This window comes from Typopeltis vanoorti, chromosome 2 (assembly GCF_054136105.1).
Source record: "Typopeltis vanoorti isolate ZY-2024b chromosome 2, IOZ_Tvanoo_1.0, whole genome shotgun sequence".
NCBI lineage: Eukaryota > Metazoa > Arthropoda > Arachnida > Uropygi > Thelyphonidae > Typopeltis > Typopeltis vanoorti.
The window spans coordinates 72,422,953-72,446,148 of NC_143550.1; positions in this window are offsets into that span (position 1 = coordinate 72,422,953).

Sequence of the window (23,196 nt, forward strand, 5' to 3'; positions counted from 1 at the left end):
CATGTTTCTGTTTTCTTTCTTTCTTTCTTTTTTCTTAATGAACATGGTCCTTCGTCTCTAGCGAGTTTAACTGAGATGAAATAAAAAAGATAAAGCAACTCGCAGTAAATTCAGGTATTATGAAATTATGGATGATGTTATAGAAGGTTAAAGAAGCATTATGTTATATAGTAGTATATCGATTTTACAAATACTTCTTATATGGAATATTTATTGTTTATATCCTGAGGTTCTTACTTTATACGTTGCATAATATTGATTGTTGTCAAGTCAATGCACAATTAGGATAAATCAGAAATATTTTAACAAAGGAATAAACAAAACAATCTCGTTATATCATCACCACTATTATCATAATTATTTTCAGATTCCTAATAACTTTTAAAGGAGGAAGAAAATGCTATTAAAGTACTGTATGATAGTTTTCTATTATTTCTAAATTTTCTAATTTTATTTTTAAATCGAAATTGTCCGCTAAAGTAGTATGTTATTTGTCAGAAACGAAATATTATTACATGTTATATTTACATCTTCTAATGCACTTCTAACTGCTTTAATCCACCTAATCTTGGTCTCCCTCGCTCCCCCTCCCTCCCTCTCTCTCTGGATCTTTGTCCTGCCAATCTAACCTTTCTAACCTTTGCTACCTTTTCTCTCACAATATATTTACCTGACTATGTCATAGCACAGCTCGTGAATGCAACGGAAGTGAATACAAATGTGTTATTTATGCTTGTCTCCTACCATAAAAACACAAAGAAAGATTACTACATCTACACTTTGTATATCATACAGCGTCCCCCGATTGTGAGTTTTTGAGCTTTTTTTATTCTTAGACCTCACTTCCGCATGACACAATGTATTCCTGCATTTTTCGCAGAACATCCATCACTGGATCGCGCTAAACAAGACCTTAAACATGGATAATTTAATTTTGATCACCCTGTGTATGGGTGGGTGTAATATTAATAATTTTATTATTCTTTTATCCTTCTGATAATTTAAAAATATATACTAAAATTAAGTCAATTGATAGCAAGTGACGTAAGAATGAAAAACGATAATTAGACAATTTTTTACTCCACTATAAGCTAGATGCCACTTCATCATGGAAAGTGAATACAACGTATGAATGTATGTGTTGTGTTCATATATATATATATATATATATATATATATATATATATATATATATATATAGAGAGAGAGAGAGAGAGAGAGAGAGAGAGAGAGAGAGAGAGAGAGAGAGAGAGAGAAGAGAGTTCTTGTAGGATCTCTGATCACACTTTCTCAACACCACTATTATTATAAACCGTCAATAACCCACCCTAATCTTTAACGAAAACTATAAACCTACTTTTTTCTGCATTTGCCATCGAATGAGATTTCACGGACAGTTGAAATATTGACTGTTCCAGTGCAAGCTTCTAGGCAAAACTGGTAACATATTTTTCATTACAGTGGAGAAATCTGTAACGGTCGTATTTATATTTCATGAGGTGAACTTCATAGTCACAATCGAGGTGTCAAAAATACCTAATTTTCATTTTAAGTGATTCCTTAAATTTAAATATCAGATCAGCGCACAACTTAAATTTCGAATTCATCATAACATTCGAACAGATGTTAGAATTTACATCTTCATCTATCTTTATCTTTTTCCTGCTTAATTATAAAATATGAATTCGTATTTAAGCAAAGATTGAGTTGTTAAGTTATAGTGAAACAGCAAGTGAAGAATACATCTATCAGAAAAGGATTGAAGTGAATCATTGAGCGAGAGAGAGAGAGAAAGCATCAACTGCCCGAATAGCTCTCCCTGAACTACATCAACAATTTTTAGATCTGGATAGGCGAAAGTAGTATCTTAAGCAAGAAAAAATGCCTAATTTTTGTAGACTGAAAAATGGCAGTCAGTTCAATGTGAGATGTCTGATCCTGTCTGGATATGTCTGTATTACAGATGGTAAGGATAGTTGAGCCGAGATCGCATTTTATTAGAAAAGGCAAGACTACATTTTGGTAGCAATAAATGTAACCAGATTATACTCATCCCTCTGAATATTGTACAGGGGTTATTGTTTAATTTACTGCTTGAAAAAGGTCATGAAATCGAGATGTATTTTGCAGTACAGGGTTTTTCGAATGAGTGATTAACCAGCGTACTGTCGTCAACAAAACTGTGAACAGGATTATCGGTTCAATTACAAAAGGAGGAAGGCAGAATGAAGGATGGCAATTTAATGAGAAGACCTGAATGCTGGACATACAAATGCTTCAGAAATTCTAAAAGCAACAGTAAATTTTCTCTAAGCTATTTCAGGACCTGTGTCCAGTGGAGAGTAATTCAGGCTGATATCTGAAGATCTAGGGTGGTAGAATCACACTGCCGGTTGTTGATTAACTGATTAACTGATGGGTCTCTCGATAATGGAAAAGTTGATGGTGAAAGCGTTTCTCCAGTTAATATGGAAAGGATTGAGATAAGATAAATCTTTCGGTAATTTGACGGCAAATCCTTATTTCCTTTGTGCGGAATATGTTGGATATACGTATTGGAATAAATGGCAGTTGAGTATAAAATAGATTCTAGAGACTATATCGGATAGATTACGGTTCTGTAGCACAGCATTTTGACAAGAAAGAAGCAAAATAGAAAAGGACAAGACATATAATGAATATTAAGCATTTAAACTCTCGAAAAAGCTGAAGCAATGTTGGAATTACAAGATTCATATTTTGAACGATTTAGTAAATTTTTCAGCGAAATGAATAAGGCTTCTGCTTACTGTCGAGCTATTTTAAACGAAAAGAAGCGAAAGTCAACGAAGCAGATGACACTCGAGGCGTTCTTTGAAAAAAAAAAAAAAAAAAGATGCACCCAAGCTTCTTAGTACATCTCGTACTACCTCGACGGCTGCAGATTCCCTGTGATAGAGAAATGAACTAATTGCTTTTTTTTTTCTTTTCAAATTTAATTACAATTTTTCTTATGTTGTTTTTTAAATATGTAAATCTTTGGGCAGTAAAGTCTTTTCTTATCATTTGATATTCATTTTATATTTTATATATTCCTTCTTACAAATATAACGTGCTTATAGCATTATTTCTAAGGCAAATAAACTCCCGATTTACGAACGGTTGCCAGGAGCCAATTACCCCCCCCCCACCCCCCCCCCCCCCCACCCCCCCCCCCCCCCACCCCCCCCCCCCCCCACCCCCCCCCCCCCCCACCCCCCCCCCCCCCCACCCCCCCCCCCCCCCACCCCCCCCCCCCCCCACCCCCCCCCCCCCCCACCCCCCCCCCCCCCCACCCCCCCCCCCCCCCACCCCCCCCCCCCCCCACCCCCCCCCCCCCCCACCCCCCCCCCCCCCCACCCCCCCCCCCCCCCACCCCCCCCCCCCCCCACCCCCCCCCCCCCCCACCCCCCCCCCCCCCCACCCCCCCCCCCCCCCACCCCCCCCCCCCCCCACCCCCCCCCCCCCCCACCCCCCCCCCCCCCCACCCCCCCCCCCCCCCACCCCCCCCCCCCCCCACCCCCCCCCCCCCCCACCCCCCCCCCCCCCCACCCCCCCCCCCCCCCACCCCCCCCCCCCCCCACCCCCCCCCCCCCCCACCCCCCCCCCCCCCCACCCCCCCCCCCCCCCACCCCCCCCCATCTGTTTTTACTTTCCTTGCTTGGTAGAATATTTTCTGATAGTGTGGAGTAAGGTATTCAGACAAGTATATTGGGGTGCTGTCGTGGTCTGCTTTCAGATCCTTTACTACTGGATTTTTAATCCTGCTAGCTTTTATAAGTGTAGTTTTTGTTAGGCTGTTGGTGAGTCGCACTACAACGGGAGAAGGACGGGTATTATTTTCTATTTTCCTTTTTTGTGGTAACCGATGCACTGACTGGATGTCTCTTGGTTCAATGGGGGAGCCGATTTTTTGGCTTAGTTGTATTACAGTGTCTCTTAGAGGTTCCGTAGCTATTTCTGGGAGACCATTTATGAGGAGGTCATTTTTGTGCTGCTGTTGGTTTGAGAGCTCGTACTGTTGCTTTAGAGAGTTTAGTTCTTGCCGTAGGTCCATAGTCTCTTTAATTAAATTATGCTGTCTTTCAGTTAGCTCTTTGACGCAGTTTTTAATTTCTCTAACGGTCTGTAACATATCTTCTATCGAGTTATTATTAAATTTTATAAATGCCTCGTATTGGTTAAATTTTTCTGTAATTTGTGCGGTATGTTTTTTAAATAGTTCTCCAACAAAATCGATTAAACAGTCTTTTAGGTTTTGTAATCTATTATCTAGTAATGCATTTAAAGATGGCTCACCTGGGTTTCCGTTGTTGTTGTTTTCTTTGTTTTTAATTCCCTCTGTTGTTGATAGCTGTTTACTGCCTGTGGTTATTTTCTGCGTTGGCTGTTTTCCGCCTGCGGTCGAAGGCGACGTTCCTTTGTTATCTCTGCAATGGGGACACTTCCACTCGTCACGATTCTTGTTTGATTTTCGCTGCCAGGTAGTCTCGGACAATCCTGAACATAAAAAATGCATGTTTCTTTGGCAGTTCCTACATGTTACGTGGTTTTCTTCCCCCGTTAGGTCTTCTTGGCATTTGTAGCACTTCATTTTTCTTGTCTGACGATCTTGCTGTATTTTCTAATATGGCGTCCTCCTTTGTTCTCTTCTCGCGTAGTTGACCAACGTATACTTCGAACTTTGAATACTTATAGTTTACTTATTACTTAACAGATACTTACAGTTTTTACATCTATATGTTCGTCTTGAAGAACGGAGTTCACTGATGTACTTTAAATTTTAATTCACAAGAAAAGATCTACTTTGCAACTTAAAATATGGGAGCATCGGAATAGCGTGCTTGCGACTGCTTGCTGCTAAAGCGCCCTCTATAATAATAATAATAATAATAATAATAATAATAATAATAATAATAATAATAATAATAATAATAATAATAATAATAATTATTATTATTATTATCATTATTATTATTATTATTATTATTATTATTATTATTATTATTATTATTACATAGAGAGGGCGCTGTGTATGCATACGAACAGGCACAGGGTGGTAATGCTGCTCCTGATTTTTATAGTTTTAAAGTAATTCCAACTTCTGTGTTCAATTTCAAAGTGTTCACAAGTAACTCTACTTGTCACGCCGAAGAAAGTGATATAAAATTCAACGAAATTGGCTAAGAAGAAATTAAATTTTGAAGTGCTGAAAAGTGAAGAGAGAGGGCTGTGGTCAGAAGAACAAACGATGTCGCCATCTTTACAATCACACTACAGTTACTCAAGGGAAGATAGGTGAGTCATGAAGTGCATCAAATGCCTGAAGGATTTATCGTCGGACAGAAATCATATAACCTGTAGGTAATGCAGTAGGATTCTACACTTTACACGTGCCGGCCTTTCAGAAAAACCTGGCAACGTAAATCCAATGCAACACGCGAAGAATGGAAGTCCCTACTCTGCCGGGGAGAACTCAGAAAACCACCTAAAGCATCCACCTACGATGCAGACAATTATATCGGAGGCAAAATCAGAACGACGAACTGGACAGACAAAAAATACTCCTGTCATACAATTATGTCAGGAGTCATAATTGTAATTATGACTCCTGTATAATTACAAAAAATTAGGCAGGAGTCATATAATTTGAAGTTCTTAAATATACTAATAGAAAACGGTCTAGAGACTTAGTAGATCTTGTGCAAGAACTCTTTGACAAACCGAACGAACAAGTAACAAAAAAACTAGCCAATATGAAGATTTGGTCAAACATAATAATTCAGCAGTCATACAAGTGTTGCAAACAGTAAAAGACATTAAAATCAACATTCACGCACTGACAGGTAACAAAATTTGATGAAAGAGACATCCAAAGTCCGTCAAGAACTTGATTCCCTAAAACTACAACACGAAAGTTTAAATCAGCAACAACATAAAGAAGATCTTGTCATAAACGGTCTCTCTGAAACGGCACCTACAGAAAACCTCAGAGACATAGTTTTAAAATTAGGCCATGCAGTTGATATCCCCTACAGCTTAACATTCAGATCCTAAATTGGATTCCTAGGAAGAGACAAAAAAAACAAGGCTTGCCACGACTTGCCTCAGTCCTAGTTCGTCTTACAAGCAAGTCCACAAGCGACAATCTCATAAAAGCCAACAGATGGAAAAAAAAAAAACAGTTGCCAAGGACTTGAACGTATTGCAAGACAATACACCAATCTTCCTATCTGAATATTTAACACCATTCAACCAGAATCTGTTGTACCAAGCAAGAAAAGCAAAAACAAAACAAAAATACCAATTTTTGTGTATCAGAAACGCCAAGATATTCTTGAGGAAGTCACACAGTTCAAAATCGATAGAAATCAAAAGCTCAGAAGACATAACATATTAGAAAGGCTGGAACATAATAGAAAGGCTGCAACAGTGAAAAAAAAAGGTCTCCTAATTAGTTCAAAAAGAAGACCAAAACAGAAATGAATGTGAACCACCAAGACAGATGCAATAACACCAGAATATATCGGCAATTTTTCTTTGATCAGCCCTTTCAGATCATCCATTTCACCTCTCAAACATCAGCCTAATTCCAACACAGCAATCAAACCAATAAAAAAATATGTAATTTGTGTCATCCTCAGATAATCATATTAAAAAGCTTCAAGGATGCAAGCTGAGACATTATATCTCAACCGAGATAAACAGAAAGAGAAAAAAGTATTTACAACATTGAAGTGCCGTAGTTTCAGCGCTAAAATACATTAAAAGCAAAAATTGCAAACTTTAACATATTGTTATACTATAAATGCTGTTAAAAATGTAATCTTATTGAATTGCAAACTATAAATTATCATCTATAGAACTATTATAAATACATTATACAAAAAAAGGAAAATGTTTATGAAATTCACTGTTAAAAAAAACACTAGAAAATGTTTTGTAAATGCATAATATGCAATCATAACTTTAATAATAAAAATCATTGCATTTTTAAAAAAATGCCAATATTATTATTATGTGTATGTAATTTTTAGAATGTTTAAATTTCGTAATTTCTATAATTTTATAATGTAATTATTATATGTATGCAAGACATAATAAAGTGTTTAAAATTATTATTATTATTATTATTATTATTATTATTATTATTATTATTATTATTATTGATAATTGGCGACTAATGATAATTGGCGACATAAACATAAATATTGCAAATGAAAACCAGAACAACACTGTACAATACCTTGACACACTATCCATATACAATGTAATACCAACAATAACATCATGTACTAGAGAAGAAATATTCGGAAATACTATCACTGCCACCTGTCTAGACCATATAAACGTCCGAGCATCACCAAATAGTTACACTGCATCAGTCATAAAGTGCAAAGTAGCAGACCATTACTTCACCGCTCTAAACCTGCACACCAAGACAATACCCATGCAATGTCCCACAGAAGAAAAACGACAGAAAACAATAATAGACGAAGAAACAGTCAACCACGAAATAAGAAAAACAGACTGGGAACACCTGGCATCAGATTCAGCAGATATCTTCTACAACAACATTAAACTCACACTGGAGGAAATGTATAAGAATGCTACAAAGAAAGTCCGAATTCGATCAAAAACAACACAAAATCCTTGGATAACACAAAACTGAATTCTAGAAATACACAGAAAGGACGCTTTATGGAAAGAATTAAAGCAATATCCAAATAACACAACTTTAAAAACTGAATATAAGATAACAAGGAATCACCTTAAAACACAAATCAGAAATGCAAAAAGAAGCTACTACAGAGACAAACTAACCTCCGCACAAAACAACATGAAACAAACCTGGCTTCTGATTAATGAGATGCTAGATTCTGTTTCCAACACCACTGCCTCCAAAACCATAAAACACAGCTTCATGAAAGACGCAAAACCTATCCAACAACTAGCAAACGACTTTAACCAATACTTTGCAGACTCCATCCAAGAACTTCACAGAAATATTCCCCCAATCACAAAACGAGACCCTCCACTTGGACCGCGATCAAAACAGACATTATGGTTCCCAACCATAAAAGAAGCAGAACTTCTCTCAGCAATACATCAAATCAAACCAAACAAAGACCCAGGAATATATGGTATCAGACCTAAAGATATAAAGCAACATGCAACTAGTTTAAGTCCAATCCTACTAAAACTAATAAATAAAATATTTAAAACAGGACAGATACCAAGTATGCTAAAGACCGCCATAATTACACCCATATACAAACAAGGAAAAAGAAATTTAATCAGCAATTACAGACCCATAGCAACATTACCAATTATCAATCAAATTATGGAGCGGATCATACTGAAGAAATTCACACCATACACTGAGATCTTTAATATTATCCCCAAAACACAATATGGTTTTCAGAAAAATAAGGGAACAACATCTCTCTTGGAAGACTTTACAGACTTAATTAATATCGCCTTAGACAAAAACAAAATAACCATGGTAGTCTTTATAGATCTAACCAAAGCATTCGATACACTTACACATCAAACCTTGTTAGAAAAGCTGAGGCATGTTGGAATTGACGGGCCTCTTCACAGGTAGTTTACAAACTACCTCCAAAATAGAAAGCATATCACACGTATCGGGTCAAACCGAAGCAGAGAGCTACCAGTAACTTGTGTAGTGCCACAGGGAACTGCACTCTCTCCAACTCTATTCAACATTTACACGCACGATATTAATCAGTTACCACTCAAACAATACAGAAATAATATCCATCCATAATAACGCAAGCATAGCACAAACAAATATGCAACATGATATAAATCTGATCATAGACTGGCTCACGAAAAACTCCATACACTTAAACTCAGAAAAGACAAAATTAATGATATTCAGAAATCCACTGACTCAACCAGTTGATAATAAATATATAACTATCCAACATCCACTTTCCAACACAAAAAACACACAGAACAGCAAAACCACTACAATCACTCAGGTTGAAACAATACGATACCTTGGAATTTACCTCGATGCAGATAGGAACTGGAATAGCCATATAAAACATCTACACAACAAACTCCGAACAATAAGTGGCAAACTCTACAGATTAAAAGACATAGTTCCCATACGCCTAAAAACACTAATATACAAAGAACTATGCCAAAATATACTAAGGTACGCTATAACAACGTATGCTTTCTGTGCACCCTACAAATTAAATATATTAATGTCGCTACAGTACAAAATGACAAAATTGATCTTTTGGGAACAAAAAGAAAACCACGACCTTATAAACATTGCAATGGTAGAACACAAAATATTGACAGCAAAACATTTATGTCACTATGCAGCCTTGCTAAAACATTATTTCGATGCCAACTACAGGACAGTTAGAAATACATACCGTTATAACAACACCTCAGACTACTAATTATATCACATATAAATACAATAATCACTACGGAAAGGCCACGCGAAACTTCTACATCCGAGACATGATAAACAAATTACCTTTTGAATACAGAAACCTTACAAACTACAATAGCCTGAAAAGAGCTCTAAGGACATACTACGAACAAGAAATATGCACCGAAAATACCACACTAACTTAATGAAACACAACATATTCGCTCAGGCTTCCAGTTCAGTGACGCATCAGTACATTCCAATTTATTGTATGTGGAGGGGGTAGCGCGTGCGCGCGTGTGTGCGTGCGTGCGTGCGTGTACGTGTGAGTGCGCGCGCGCGAATTTCTCAATCATAGATTCCGTAGAATCCTAACACAGCAAAAAAAAAAAAAAACAATACATAATGACCAACTGGTGTCATCCTCAGATAAGCTTACATTTAAGCTTCGAGGATGAAAGGAAAAAAAATTAGTTCTCATCTAAGATGTATCATATGTAACCAAATGCATGTAATATACGTATCACAAGAAAACTAATGTATGTATTATATGTAAACCAATGTACGTAATGTAAATATCACATGTAAACAAATGTAAGTAATGTATCATATGTAAACAAATGAATGTAATGTATATAATAATTGCAACAAATGTATGTAATATATATAATAATTGCAACAAATGTATGTAATGTATATAATAATTGCAACAAATGTATGTAATGTATATAATAATTGCAACAAATGTATGTAATGTATACAATAATGTATAGATATTGTTTGATGATGTTTGGAGGATATCCATTTTGTGATAATGTGTTGGCTATTAGTAAGAGTTCAGTCCGTGTATCCTCCTCTTCTGATATAAACTTTCTGGCCCTATGTATCTACATGTGGATAATGCTCAGTTTGTGTCTTGTGATGGTATGAAGTATAATGAAGATATCTTCCAGGTTCTGTGGGCTTATAATTAATGTCTTCATTATACTTCAAACCATCACAAGACAAACAAACTGAGCATTATCTACATGTTGAAGCATAGGGCCAGAAAGTTTATATCAGAAGAAGAGGATACACGGGCTGAACCCTCACTAATAGCCAAATTATCACAAAATGAATATCCTCCAAACATCATCAAAAATATCTATACGGTGACAACCCCAGACAAGAACAATCAACCACCCAGCACATTTCTACTATAGTACAAATGTGCTGGGAGCTTTATCTTGTCTTGATTCTTCTTGCTACGTCTAACCACACGCTAAAAAGAGTGGCAAAACAGCTCCATGCCATATCTGGATGACGACTACAGACATCGTTTATTGAAGGAATCCGCAATAGTGTTAATAACTGGCGGAAACCTCAGAAGAAATCAGGGTGCAATCCTAAACATTTCTTGGAAAAACCTGAACCTCTCTCTAAATCCATCTGAACTACAGCTAGCCAGTAATCACACTACACATTTACAACAAACACGCATACGTGATAATGAATACGTCCTTTCAGTCTCTGTCACGCGAAAGTGTAACCTTAGTTACTAGTTTGTTTACAACATTTTTACTATTTCCTTTCAATTTGCATTTACTAGTTTTTATGTCTTTCCGTAAACGCCTTGAAAAAGCTAGACAGTTTGCTAGCGAAACTGGTAGGTTATAATGTAAGATTTTTGTAAAATTTTCAGTATTAAATGAGTTTGCATTTTGAATTATTAAACGACCAGATATGTTTAGTTTGAATATTATTATTATTATTATTATTATTATTATTATTATTATTATTATTATTATTATTATTATTATTATTATTATTATTATTATTATTATTATTATTATTATAACGAAACACTTGTTTATATTGATAACACTGCTCAACTATACCTTGACAAACATAGACGTACTAATCCTGGCTAAAGTTGCAATAAATGGCTCAGAAGCTTATGCATAAATATTAATGGCTGCCAGTCCTACACCTTATGTAAACCGAACAAAAGTGAAACGACATCATAGCATTTATCAAAGGAAAATACACAGTGACGGAAAAACAAACTCGTCCCGAACTTGCAGAAACACTAATTTTGGAAATCACAAAAGATGACAAATATGCGTCATACACACGATAAACATAACATACAGGACCCCAGATAATAATCAACTCAGCATACTGCATGAATTAGAAATGGTTAAGAGGCATTGAACCCAGTACAACACATCGGCTCATCCTAACAGAGGACATTAACATAAATACTCGTAACCATGCCTCTTCCACCACTAATACATTCCTTGATATATTGAGTCCGTACTACACAAACCCTACAATTCACTAACATAATCACACATATACCTGTCCGCGCGTTTAGCCTAGTGACTCTGTGCTTTGGAACCATATGCCTGGAGAAGGAGTGTCCTAGGTTCGATTCTCGTGGACAACCTAAGGAGCTTAAGGATCTTAATCAGCCATAGCCAAGTTAGCCGGATGTGGACAGCAGGATTTTTCTCCCAGGTTTATCTGGGTTTCCCATCACGAAAGCAGGCAAATCGGCCCTGTGAACACACACGGATACAGTCAGGAATACTTAATGCGGTCCCTCCAGCCATAGGTCTGAAGGGTCAGCTATGCCGGTCCCGAGCCAGGATAAAAATAGGGTGGAGGGGAATTGAAGCCGTAATCCCCGTAAAAGGGGCTCACGGCCGTTGAATCACCATAAGAAATGGATGATATGAATGAACATATATCTAATCAGTAATTAACACCAAAATCGCTAATTATAACTTTGTCTCAGTTTCGTTTTATTAAGCCGCCTTCTCAACACGATAAAACTCTATAAAATTCAATCCTATTAAAAGCTTTGTCGACAGCCCTACTAAAATACAAACTAGAGTTGCCTACCCAAAATAAATGGCCCTGTAACTTTATACGAGGACTTCCAACTAATGTTCACAGACATGTACAAAAAAAAAGTAACAAAGCCTACACAAACGAGGCGACAAACAGACAATAACTCATGGATAAATGACGACATTCTAAACAGTATTATTGTAAAAGAAAATCTACGAAAAAAACTAGAAAAACTCATCAGTGACAATCATTTACAAACATTATAAAAAAGCACAAAAAATCAACTAACAACAGAAATTCATTGGGGAAAAAGATGCTACTACTTTCAAAAAATTTTGTAATTATAATGACAATATGAAGCAAACATTGGCTACACTTAAAATTACTAACTCGAAAAAAGAAAAATTCAGCACTAGATTTTATTGTAAAAAGCTTCGGTCAGGATATGAACCAATAGGTTCATATCTTGACCGAAGCTTTTTCCAATAAAATCTAGTGCAATAAAACCTAGTGCAATAAAGCTTTTTGCAATAAAACCAACCAAAAAAAATGCATTCAACCTGCCTTCACAAACAATATCACATAACTAAAAATAAGAAAAATCTACCAATGATCAATAAAAAATTATGAACACAAAGTGAACACCAAACTATGCATTTTCCTCCTGTAACAAAACAGGAACTGAAGGAAGCGCTCCTACAGTTCAAACCAAAGATGACTCCTGGAATAGTCAAAATAACACTCATAGACCTTTAAATAAATAAATCAATTAATTTTGAGACTCATGAACATAATATTCGAAAATAGCATTATACCACAACAATTAAAAACTGCGATAATTACGACAATTTACAAACATGACAAAAGAAATGATACACAGATCTACAAACCAATAACTAACCTATCAGTCATTTCCAAAATTCTTAAGAAAATAAGACACACACTAGACTACAGAACTATTTACAAAAGTACAACATCATCTCACAAAAACAATATGATTTTCAGAAAAGAAAAAGCACCTTCACCTTATTAGAAGATATGGCCGACTGAATAAACAAATTTCTCGATAAAACCAAGTATATTGTCACTTCTTGACTTAACCAAAGGTCTTGATACATTTCTACATGATACGTATACTGCTGACAAAATTATACTCATTCGGAATAAGAGGAACACTGCGACAAATATGAATGAATGGTTCCACAAGGACATGAGTCATCACGAAAGAAAAGCTATCATTGAAAGCAAGTGATCGATTTCTGGTCTCTATGGGCTCATAAAAATCAGGTATGCGAAGAAGAATACAAGTGGTAATACTTCAGTATGAGCACTTAAAGCACAAAGCGAAATGTTTGCTGGATATAAATATTTTGGATAAGAATTATCCTAAACGTTGTATCCAATAACTAGTGTATCGTATCTAATGTTGTCTTAAAGTTTATAATTATTATTTTTTACTTTCTTTCGCTGAAAGAAAAAGTAAATTAATTTTTTGTGCTCTTCCACTTTTTTATCGAAGACCAGTTTAACTGATATTCTTAAGGCAATCACAACAGATTCTTACTGATTTTGAGTAAAATCAGAACTTGTGAAAACGTTTGCGAAAATCAAAGGAAAACTATGCAACTGGTATATTCGGGAAACCCGAAGATGGGTATCCCAAATAAAGAAAAACTAGTTTAAAAATTCGTGACCTTGTTTGCCTTTTGATTTCTTTTTTTACTTTGTTTAGGAACTGGTTCAGCTTTCAGAACCGACGGATCCAAAATCAAGATGTGAATATACTGAATACTAAGTAACAGTAATTAATATTCCCCTATACTATGTGTATATAAATATTGATTTTTCATATTTTCTGCTTTATTATAAAGAGGCGCTACTTTACAGATATTTCAATGTCTATAAATCAAATGCAAATAACTAAAATTTTTTTTTTTTATTTACAATAGCAACGGCTAGTCTCGGACCTTACCTGAACTTCCACTTGAAGCAGAAAGGCATCACTGTCGGCGAAGCAACTGCCATACTAACGTTCATTCCTGTTCCTACCTTACTGGGTCCACCTCTAGCAGGAATTGTTGCTGATAAAATTGTAAAACACAAATTGGTTCTCTTACTCTTCTTAGTCATAAGCATGGCCATTACAGTAGCGTTGCTGTTCATTCTGTCAGTTCCGCCGCCCGTTTGTGAAAACAATTCAGTAGATTTCATTTGGACAAAGTCTCAAATGCCTTACTTAACTGGAACCGGTGCAAAATGTTCATTTGATTCAAATATTACAATGTCATTGAGGTTACTAAGTGCGAGTTACAGTGTGGCTATTCGACAGACGGTCTCGTGGCATTTATGGACATCTGCTTAGGAAATAATTCCCATACATTTTGTGATTACGTCGCAGAGGTTAATACCACAACACTCATGGAAATATTTCCAGCAAGACACCAGCAATTGATGAACATTCAGAAGACAGCACATGTTTGAATGCGATGGAAATAATGCCGGAAGCCAAAGTGAATGCTTCTGATGTACGATATCTTTCACTTTACAACACAATTGTACCGTCTCGTGTAGATCTGATTCAGCCGATCTCCAAAAGGATATCATGGACAGACTCTTCCCTGCAAAATGTATATATTCGTGGCATGATAGAATGATTACTGTAGTATTATCCTTCATTCTATATCTTTCATACGTGATGTGTGCAGCAGTATGCTTCAGATTACTGGAAGTGGCCACTCTGATGATGACCAAGAAATACGGTGGCGACTTTGGACGGGAAAGATTGTGGGCATCGCTGGCTACAGTAATTGCTTCACCGTTGTCTGGATATTTAAATGATGTTGTCAGTAAACGTAGTAGTCACAATGAATACTTTCCGGCTTTCTGCTTATTTAATGGGCTGGTGCTTGTCACATTAATAACGACGATTATCCTCAAACTTGAGATCGTACCACCATCTAGGAAGTTGACGCGTAAAGCTTTGCATGTATTGAAAAATCCAGAAGCTATGATGTTGGCGGTTGGACTGCTGTTTGTCGGTGCAACTCGTGGATTTGTTGGATCATTCACGGCATGGTTTCTTGTTGACTTGAATTGTACCAAATACATTATTGGGTTAGGGAACACTGTGGCTCCTGCCACAGTGTTCCCTAACCCAATAATTGGCAATTCCTTTGCTGTTAGCCAGCAAATTCTTGATAAAGAAATTAGGAAGAATCACTTTCGTTTTTCTTGGTTTCTTTGCATACTGTCTTCGTTCCATTGGGTATTCCCTCCTTGTGAATCCAGCCTGGGTTTTATTAGTTGAAACTCTCAAACCAATTACTTATCAGTTATTCTGGGTTGCGGTGGTCACCTATGGAGCTGAACTTTCTCCTGAGGGTATGCTGGCAACTGTTGATTCTATGTTTGGATCGATTTATCATGGAGTGGGTAAGATTTGCTTTTTCATACTTTGGTATTTTAATCATTAAACGAGATTCAGATAGCTTCGCTTAATGATAACGTTTTTTTAATAATTTTCATAGTTAAAAAAAGTTAATTACATAAATATGCACAGAAAAGTTTTAGAGGCGTTCCTTAAGTTATAAAAATCTTATAGCATCATTCTCTTCACTTAAATATTTTGGAAACATTTGCCAGTTGATTGTTTTAGATGATCATCAGTGTAACCAAATTTCAAGTGGTCCATATTATCAATAATTGGCTCCCATCTGGCATGTAGTTTCTTCAGATAACTATCCGTCTATTATTTAAAAGTTGTACTATTCTAGGTACCTCTGAATGTTTGTCTGGTTTGCTAGGGGATGTGATCGGCTTGCAATTTTGTACTGATTTGTACGAAAGTTTGGAATGCTCAGTTTCAGACGAGATTTCTTTTCCTGTTTTGTTTTTTTTATTTTCCCGATATGCTGATATTTGAAATATTCACTTTAAATTTGCAGAACAGGATTTCCTCTACATTTGTTTCCCAGCATAAACATCATAATTCGTACCCACCTCGATTTTTTTAATATGAATATCTAATTGTAGCCAACTAAATAAGCAAATTATTCAATAGGTCTTCCTCTTTCAAAGGAAAGGAGATTGTGCTCTTTTCGTTCCAATTTTATTTAATTATTTTTAATATTATTAAGATCGAGTGGAAACCGTTTCCACTTGTCACAATTTCCGGTATTTAATCGCATTCACGTATAAGCTAGATAAGGGTTGAAGCTTCCTAATCTTAATTAGTATTTATCTATGTACTAGTGGGTATTCTACCGTATATTTTGCTGAGATAAACTGTAATAATAATCGAGCTGCTGTCTAACAGTCACTCGTCTGCTTAGCAAGCGTCACTGATTTCTTCTAGCTAAGGAGACGCAATTTGTTATCAAAAGTTATGAAATTGCGTCAACTACACCACTTTCTAAAATTTATCTTAGACTTAGATAAACATCAACTTTTTTCTAATGCTTAGATTTTGGTCTTTTGATATTTTTATGTCGAGAAAAAATGTTTGTTTATACTCTCAGATACTCCCAGATTATCTTAGATACTTTTATTGGAGTAAGTGATATACTATCGAGTATTTTCACTGCATTGAGAAAAACATTGATACACGCATTCCAAATCATTATTTATCCAATTACGATGAGGAGTTCAATACATGATATTCACATGGTCATTTCTTTTTCTTTTAACCCTTATACAATAAAACTTGCCCTATAGCTGAATTTTACAAACATTTAAAATACTTAAAAGATTTTTTTGTAATCAATAAACAGAAGTCTTTGATCAACTGAACGATTTCTGTGACAAGTAATTTTAATCAGGTTTTAGATCTTCGACTTCTTTTAAGGTTTCAATGAGTTTCAGATTGTTGCCAAATAGGAAAATATTTGCCAAAAGGCTTAATAAAAGATTAATATATATGTTTTAAATTTTATTCAGCAAGTAAAATTGCTGCATTGGCTGTTATGACATTCCTAACAGGCCAGTTAGGAATGATACATATTATCATTTACAATTTTGTACAGTGATATTTTTACTTTTTTGGGGAATTGGAAATATTATATTTGTTTGATTGAATCGAAACTCTATTTTTGTACTAATACCGTATTAAGAAAATCGGTTTACGTTAATATGATTTTGAAACTTTCTCATGAAACGTTTCAGGAGGACGAGCAGATTATTTAAGTTCTCTCGATTCAATAATTATGAAAGTATGCACCCTTTTGTCTTTTAGGACGTGGCATGGGAAGTTTAGTAGGAGGAAGCATCATGGGTCGGTATGGCCCTCGGATTTCATTTCGAATTATGGGGATGGTAGCAGGAATAAGTGGAATTATATACATTGTGGGATACAATTATGTCTTACCAATCTTCAAAAGAAACCAAGAAAGAAAAGGAAAAGGTAAGCAAATAAATGTGTTTGTTTGTAAAGTGTCTTATATCTATATACGATAGTTTATTCCTAGTTTTTTAGGGAATGCGTAATCTCAAATGAATATTAATTAGACGAGTTCCTTTTCATTATATACGTCATCGTAATAAACATCTTTTTTTGTTTTTTGTGAAAGATTTTCACTTTTCTGAGAAGAATGTATTTGGAGAGTTTAGGCGTGTCTTTACCTCTTGTTGTGAAGAAGAATACCGAGTTCAGAACTATCTAAAGGTTTTCATTCCGCAGTTGAAAACTTGCCATCAGAAATGTGTTTTCCATACTTGAAAATCTGATTTCCTAAAAACATTTGCCATCCTGAGAACACAAAATTTCAAACGATGTATTACTACTTTTTAATACATTACTACTTTTGGTTGCTTTAACACACCAACTATACCGCTCTTTTGTTGGAAGTTTTATTTTTAGTAAATTGTCATCTAGTAAAGTGATTCCTTTGGATATTTTCATCATAATAGTTATTAATTAAATATTTCAATGAATAATCACTTTTAACGATAGATTATAGACCATATCGTCTACTGGAGACAAATAGCGATATACTACTCAACCGATTCGTTTAGTAATACATAATAATGCTAATTTTAATATTATTTGATCTTAGAGCTAATACAGTTGTGTGGATACATGGCATAAGTTTAGCAAAATTTTCTGAATATCATAGATTCATTTGAAAAGAACAGCGTTTTAAAGATTTTGAGAGCAAAACTGCTTCCTCTCAGCTACTTTGGGATGGTAAATGATAGGTTAAAATTATATTTAAGTGGAATGGCTGTTGTCAAAATAACAAAAACATACCTTACTAATAAATGTTTGTATTTAAACCTACGTTATTCATGAATACTTCGTACTTTGTATTGCTTATCATAATGGAGTCAAGAAAGTATCTTGCTTCACATAACTACTTCTAGCTAGCACTTGTTCTGTGCAAGTGTTTAATTGCTTTCATTTTAAAGATCGAACCATTATGTGAATTTCATGACTTGCTCACAATTTAATCTTAGTAATCTGCTTCTCCACAAGAGCTTGATACTGAGTTAATTGGCATATAATGATATCACACCCATGAGATCCATAAGGCATCTTATGAAACCAATATGATACTACTGTTGCAATGTGTTTTTGTTATTTATAATAATATAATACTACTGTTGCAATATATTTTTGTTTGTTATTCGAGTGGGTTCTCCCTTCCTGTTTTCTCTGTTTTTGGACAAAAAAAAGAGAGATTTCGGGAGGGGGAAGTCTTCCGCATCCGTATGAGGAAAGATACCTCACTTTCAGTTGAAAAGTCCTAATGAAGGTTGTGGATCAGATGCGAAACTATAGGTTTAATCTATACCGAGTGAACTACGGAGACCCTATTTACTTAATTTATTCATTAAAGTTCTTATATTTTTGCTATGTTATCTGTAATCAAGTTTTCTTCTTTCTGATTTATGTAATAAACATTAAACTTCCACTTCTTACTAGGTTCCCTTTCTTCAATGTTTTTCTTCTTCTTTCTTGGTCAATTCCATGGGAAGTCAGGTTCGTTTCGTTTTGATGTTTTACCATTTTAGTTTTATATTGTTGGAGCAATTGCCAACCTTACTCGTCCCTTCTTCTCACACGATTTGTCTGAGCATGCTTATTTCACCTTCATGTCATGGGTGATTAGTCTAGCAATTCATTCTACTGCCACACTTCTCTCCATTGCGCGATTCATTTTCAGGTAGTAGGTTGGATTGAAGTCCGCGCGGTTAGCCTAGTGGCTTTGCGCTTCGCAACCATATGCCTGGGGAAGGAGTGTCCTAGGTTCGATTCCCGTCGGAGACGTGAGGAGCTGAAGGATCTTCCTCAGCCATAGCCAAGTTAGCCGGTCTTGGGCGCGGGCAGTAGGGTTTTTTCCGCCAGTTTATCTGGTGTTTTTCATCCCGCAAGCAGGCAAACCGGCCCCTTGAACACACAGGGATACAGCCAAGAATACCTTGAGGCATAGGAGTGACCATTCTATCCTCGTATTTCGGTTACGAAATCCAAGCATGCTTGGAAGGTTGTGGGCCTTAAAGGCCTGTTAAAACCATTGGGATAGATAGGTTGGATTGAAGAGTTCAGTAAATCCAATCCGAAAATATAATAAATCGATAACACTTATTATTATTATCTATACCTATGACATGTAATGATATCATTTCTTCACTGTGTCATGAAATTAGTTTTGCTACAAAATACATAGAACTTTATAAAAAGTCCTAATAGGGCTGTGATAACTTGAAAAATAGCGATACTTTTCATTACATAATAACAGTACTTTTCTAGAATAATACACTACATTTAATTAGTTTTGGGCTCTCAATACTGAACTGATTAATAGTTATGAATTTCTATTACAGATACAATGGAAAGCATTAATTTCAATCCCGTTTCACAAATGGAAGCAGATGAATTAAAAAAATCAACATTAACTTGAATGCTGCAAATCTTCGATTAGTTCTACAACAAAGCTCAGTTGGGGTTTGGAATATTGGATATTTTTGTAACAACTTTTTTCAGAAAGTTTGTATGTGATAACCTTCTTCAAGGATTCTTTTCCGGAAATTTTGTTAGCAACAATTTGTAACAAGAAAACTAAATGGAAATGGTTTTGATGTACGCTATACAATAATATTTTGTCGACTAGTCTACATTTACTATTACTGCATGAGACTTTTAGATTTAAATAAACTCTGTTAATATTAGTATTTGTATACGTGTTTGTCATTGCAACCAATTCAAGTACTTTATATTGCATTTTCATGTTAATAAATTAAAATCTAGTTTTATCAGGCCTCAAACTGCAAATTTACTTTTTGCAGTGCACGCTATACCGAAATGCCCAAGTTTATCAAGCAATCTGCAAACAAACAAAAATGGAAATATGACGTCACAGGAGGCTAGGAGTATAATAGTTCCAGTCTCCAAATGTGTACCACGTTAGCTGATTAAGAGAGACGCTTTACCAATTGGTAATTAATTACTAAAGGATGGACACTTTCTTTTATTAATAATCGTTAGTATTAGCATCAAGTCTAACCATATACCGATGCGTTTATTTAATCGATTAGTTAAGAGAAATATATATGTAAGAAATGCTTAATAATTGAAGGAATTAGTTATCTTAATAATTACTTCTTTTTTTTTTTCTGAATAAGAGTACACGTGGGTGGAACTAGAGTTTGTTGGCTTTTGAATTTTAAATGTGAATATTATAGCAAAATCGTCCCCCCCTATTTCCTTCTAAAACCAGCCTCCTGGAGACACTTTACTATATTCGTCCTAATACAGTGAACAATGGCATTAAGGTATCGTTTCTTTTATTTATCGCAATAATTGGTTAAAACCTTAATAATACTTTTAATATTGCATCAATATCGGATCGTATAAATTTGGAATATTACATAATTGAAGTTATTTAATAGAAAAAAATGTAAACAAAAGTGTGAAATATATTACGATTGTAATAATATAATTCAAGATGCACTCGCTTCTGGATAACAAAACAAAGAAAAGAAAAAGAGAAAAAAATGAAATCAACACTTATCCTTTTTTTTCCCTGCGAAAATCTACCTATCTGCTTTATCTCACCCAAATTCTCAACATATACCCCCCGTGTATTTCTTTTCCGCTGCTGTGATCATCTCCTGTACTTTATCAGTTCGGTGTCAACATGTCGCGCAACCCTAATACACCTACACACACATGATATCAACTTTAAGGATGATAATGTCAAAATAATGTTGTATAAAGCAATGAAAAGGTTAAATATTTTGGAAAGATAACTGTATTCGGAATGAAGAATAACGTGAGAGTAGCAATTAACGACGAAATTATTATATGGTAAGTAGTTCCGGTATCCTTATCGTACAGCCTCACCGTAATACGAATATCGTTTTACTCACAGCAGAGAAAGACATTTTATAGGTATCATGCATACTAATACATATTCGTCAGAAATGGAAAACTTAGTTAATTGCAAAGGCAATTAAGTAAGTTTATTGAGCTCTGACTGGATATGACAAGGCCACAAAAAACCTAATTATGTGAAACAGACCTGTTCAACTAGGCCCAGAAAATTCTGGATCATCCAATATCCAAGCATCCGGTAATTTTATAAAGTTTTGGTATACCAGAAATATACACAGGGCTGGCGATCCTTTACACTTCATTGTGAATGCAAATCAATAATACACGTCCATCCTTTCTAAATATGTGTAGCAAAATTACTAGCTCCATATTATATCAAATGGTTTGACGTGAAATATTCAGCTCTTTGCTAATGATGCAAAACTGGGAAGAGCGATAGTAAGTGATGGTGATGTACAGATCCTGTAGAATCTGTTAGTTTAATGGGGATCAAGTGTAAGGTGATGCACTTTGAGAAATATAAATCACAAGCTGCGTTTTATACTGATGGAAGTGTACTGCAAGAAACAGGAGGCCAGGAACTTAAGATAAATACAGGTAGTTGACGTGTAGACGTCATATTGTAAAGGTAGCTAAAACAGAACACCAGTCTGAACCAGTTGTTGAAGAACGCACTAACAATAATGGGTAGATAGGTTATTATTCTCCTTCTAAAGTTTTAATTAGGTGACATCTGGAGCACTGCGTGCAGATCACGCGAATTTCAAGCTGGTGAAGAAGTGGTGGAGAAGATCCAGTGTCGAGTGACAAAGATTGTTGCAGAACTATAGAGTGCGTCCTATTAGAATAGCTTGAAGGTCTGTAGACATAAAAAAAAAACAACTAGCTGATAGGCGAAAAAAGAGACGTGATAGAAGCATATGGTTTATTAAAGAGGTTTATAGAATTAACACGTAGGACTTCTTAGTACATGGAAGTAAGGGAGAGAGTGAGGGGTCACATATGGAAATTGTGTAAGAGTGTGTTTAGTTTATTTATTCATATGGAGTGTCCTCCCTTTTCTCTCCAGTCCCTATCGGGGCGAGTTGAGCCCCCTCATGGGAGGATAAGTATTTGTGGCTGTAGATCCGTTTGTTCAGAAGGCCGGTTTGCCTGCTTGCGGGATGAAAAACCCCAGATAAACTGGCGAAAAAAACCCTACCATCCACGCCTCAGACTAGCTAACTTGGCTATGGCTGAGGAGGATCGTTAAGTTCCTCACGTCTGCGACGGTAATCGAACCAAGGACACTCCTTCCCCAGGCACATGGTTACAAAGCACAAAGCCACTAGGCTAACCGTCGGACAGTGGGTTTAGTAAGGATATTAAGACTAGATTCTTTCAGAGTGGTGAATGGATGGAATGGGTTGCCAGATGGTTGTGAAGACGTCATCGTTGTATCTAATTATCATCATATCTACCCATCCATCCTATCGAAGGACCAGTTGAGTCCCCTAGCTGTAAGCCTTCCCCCCTACAGGGAAGGCTTACAGCTAATTAATGCAACCGGTTTGCCACTCCTTGCTGCATCCCCTGAGGGAAGTATTTCTGACTG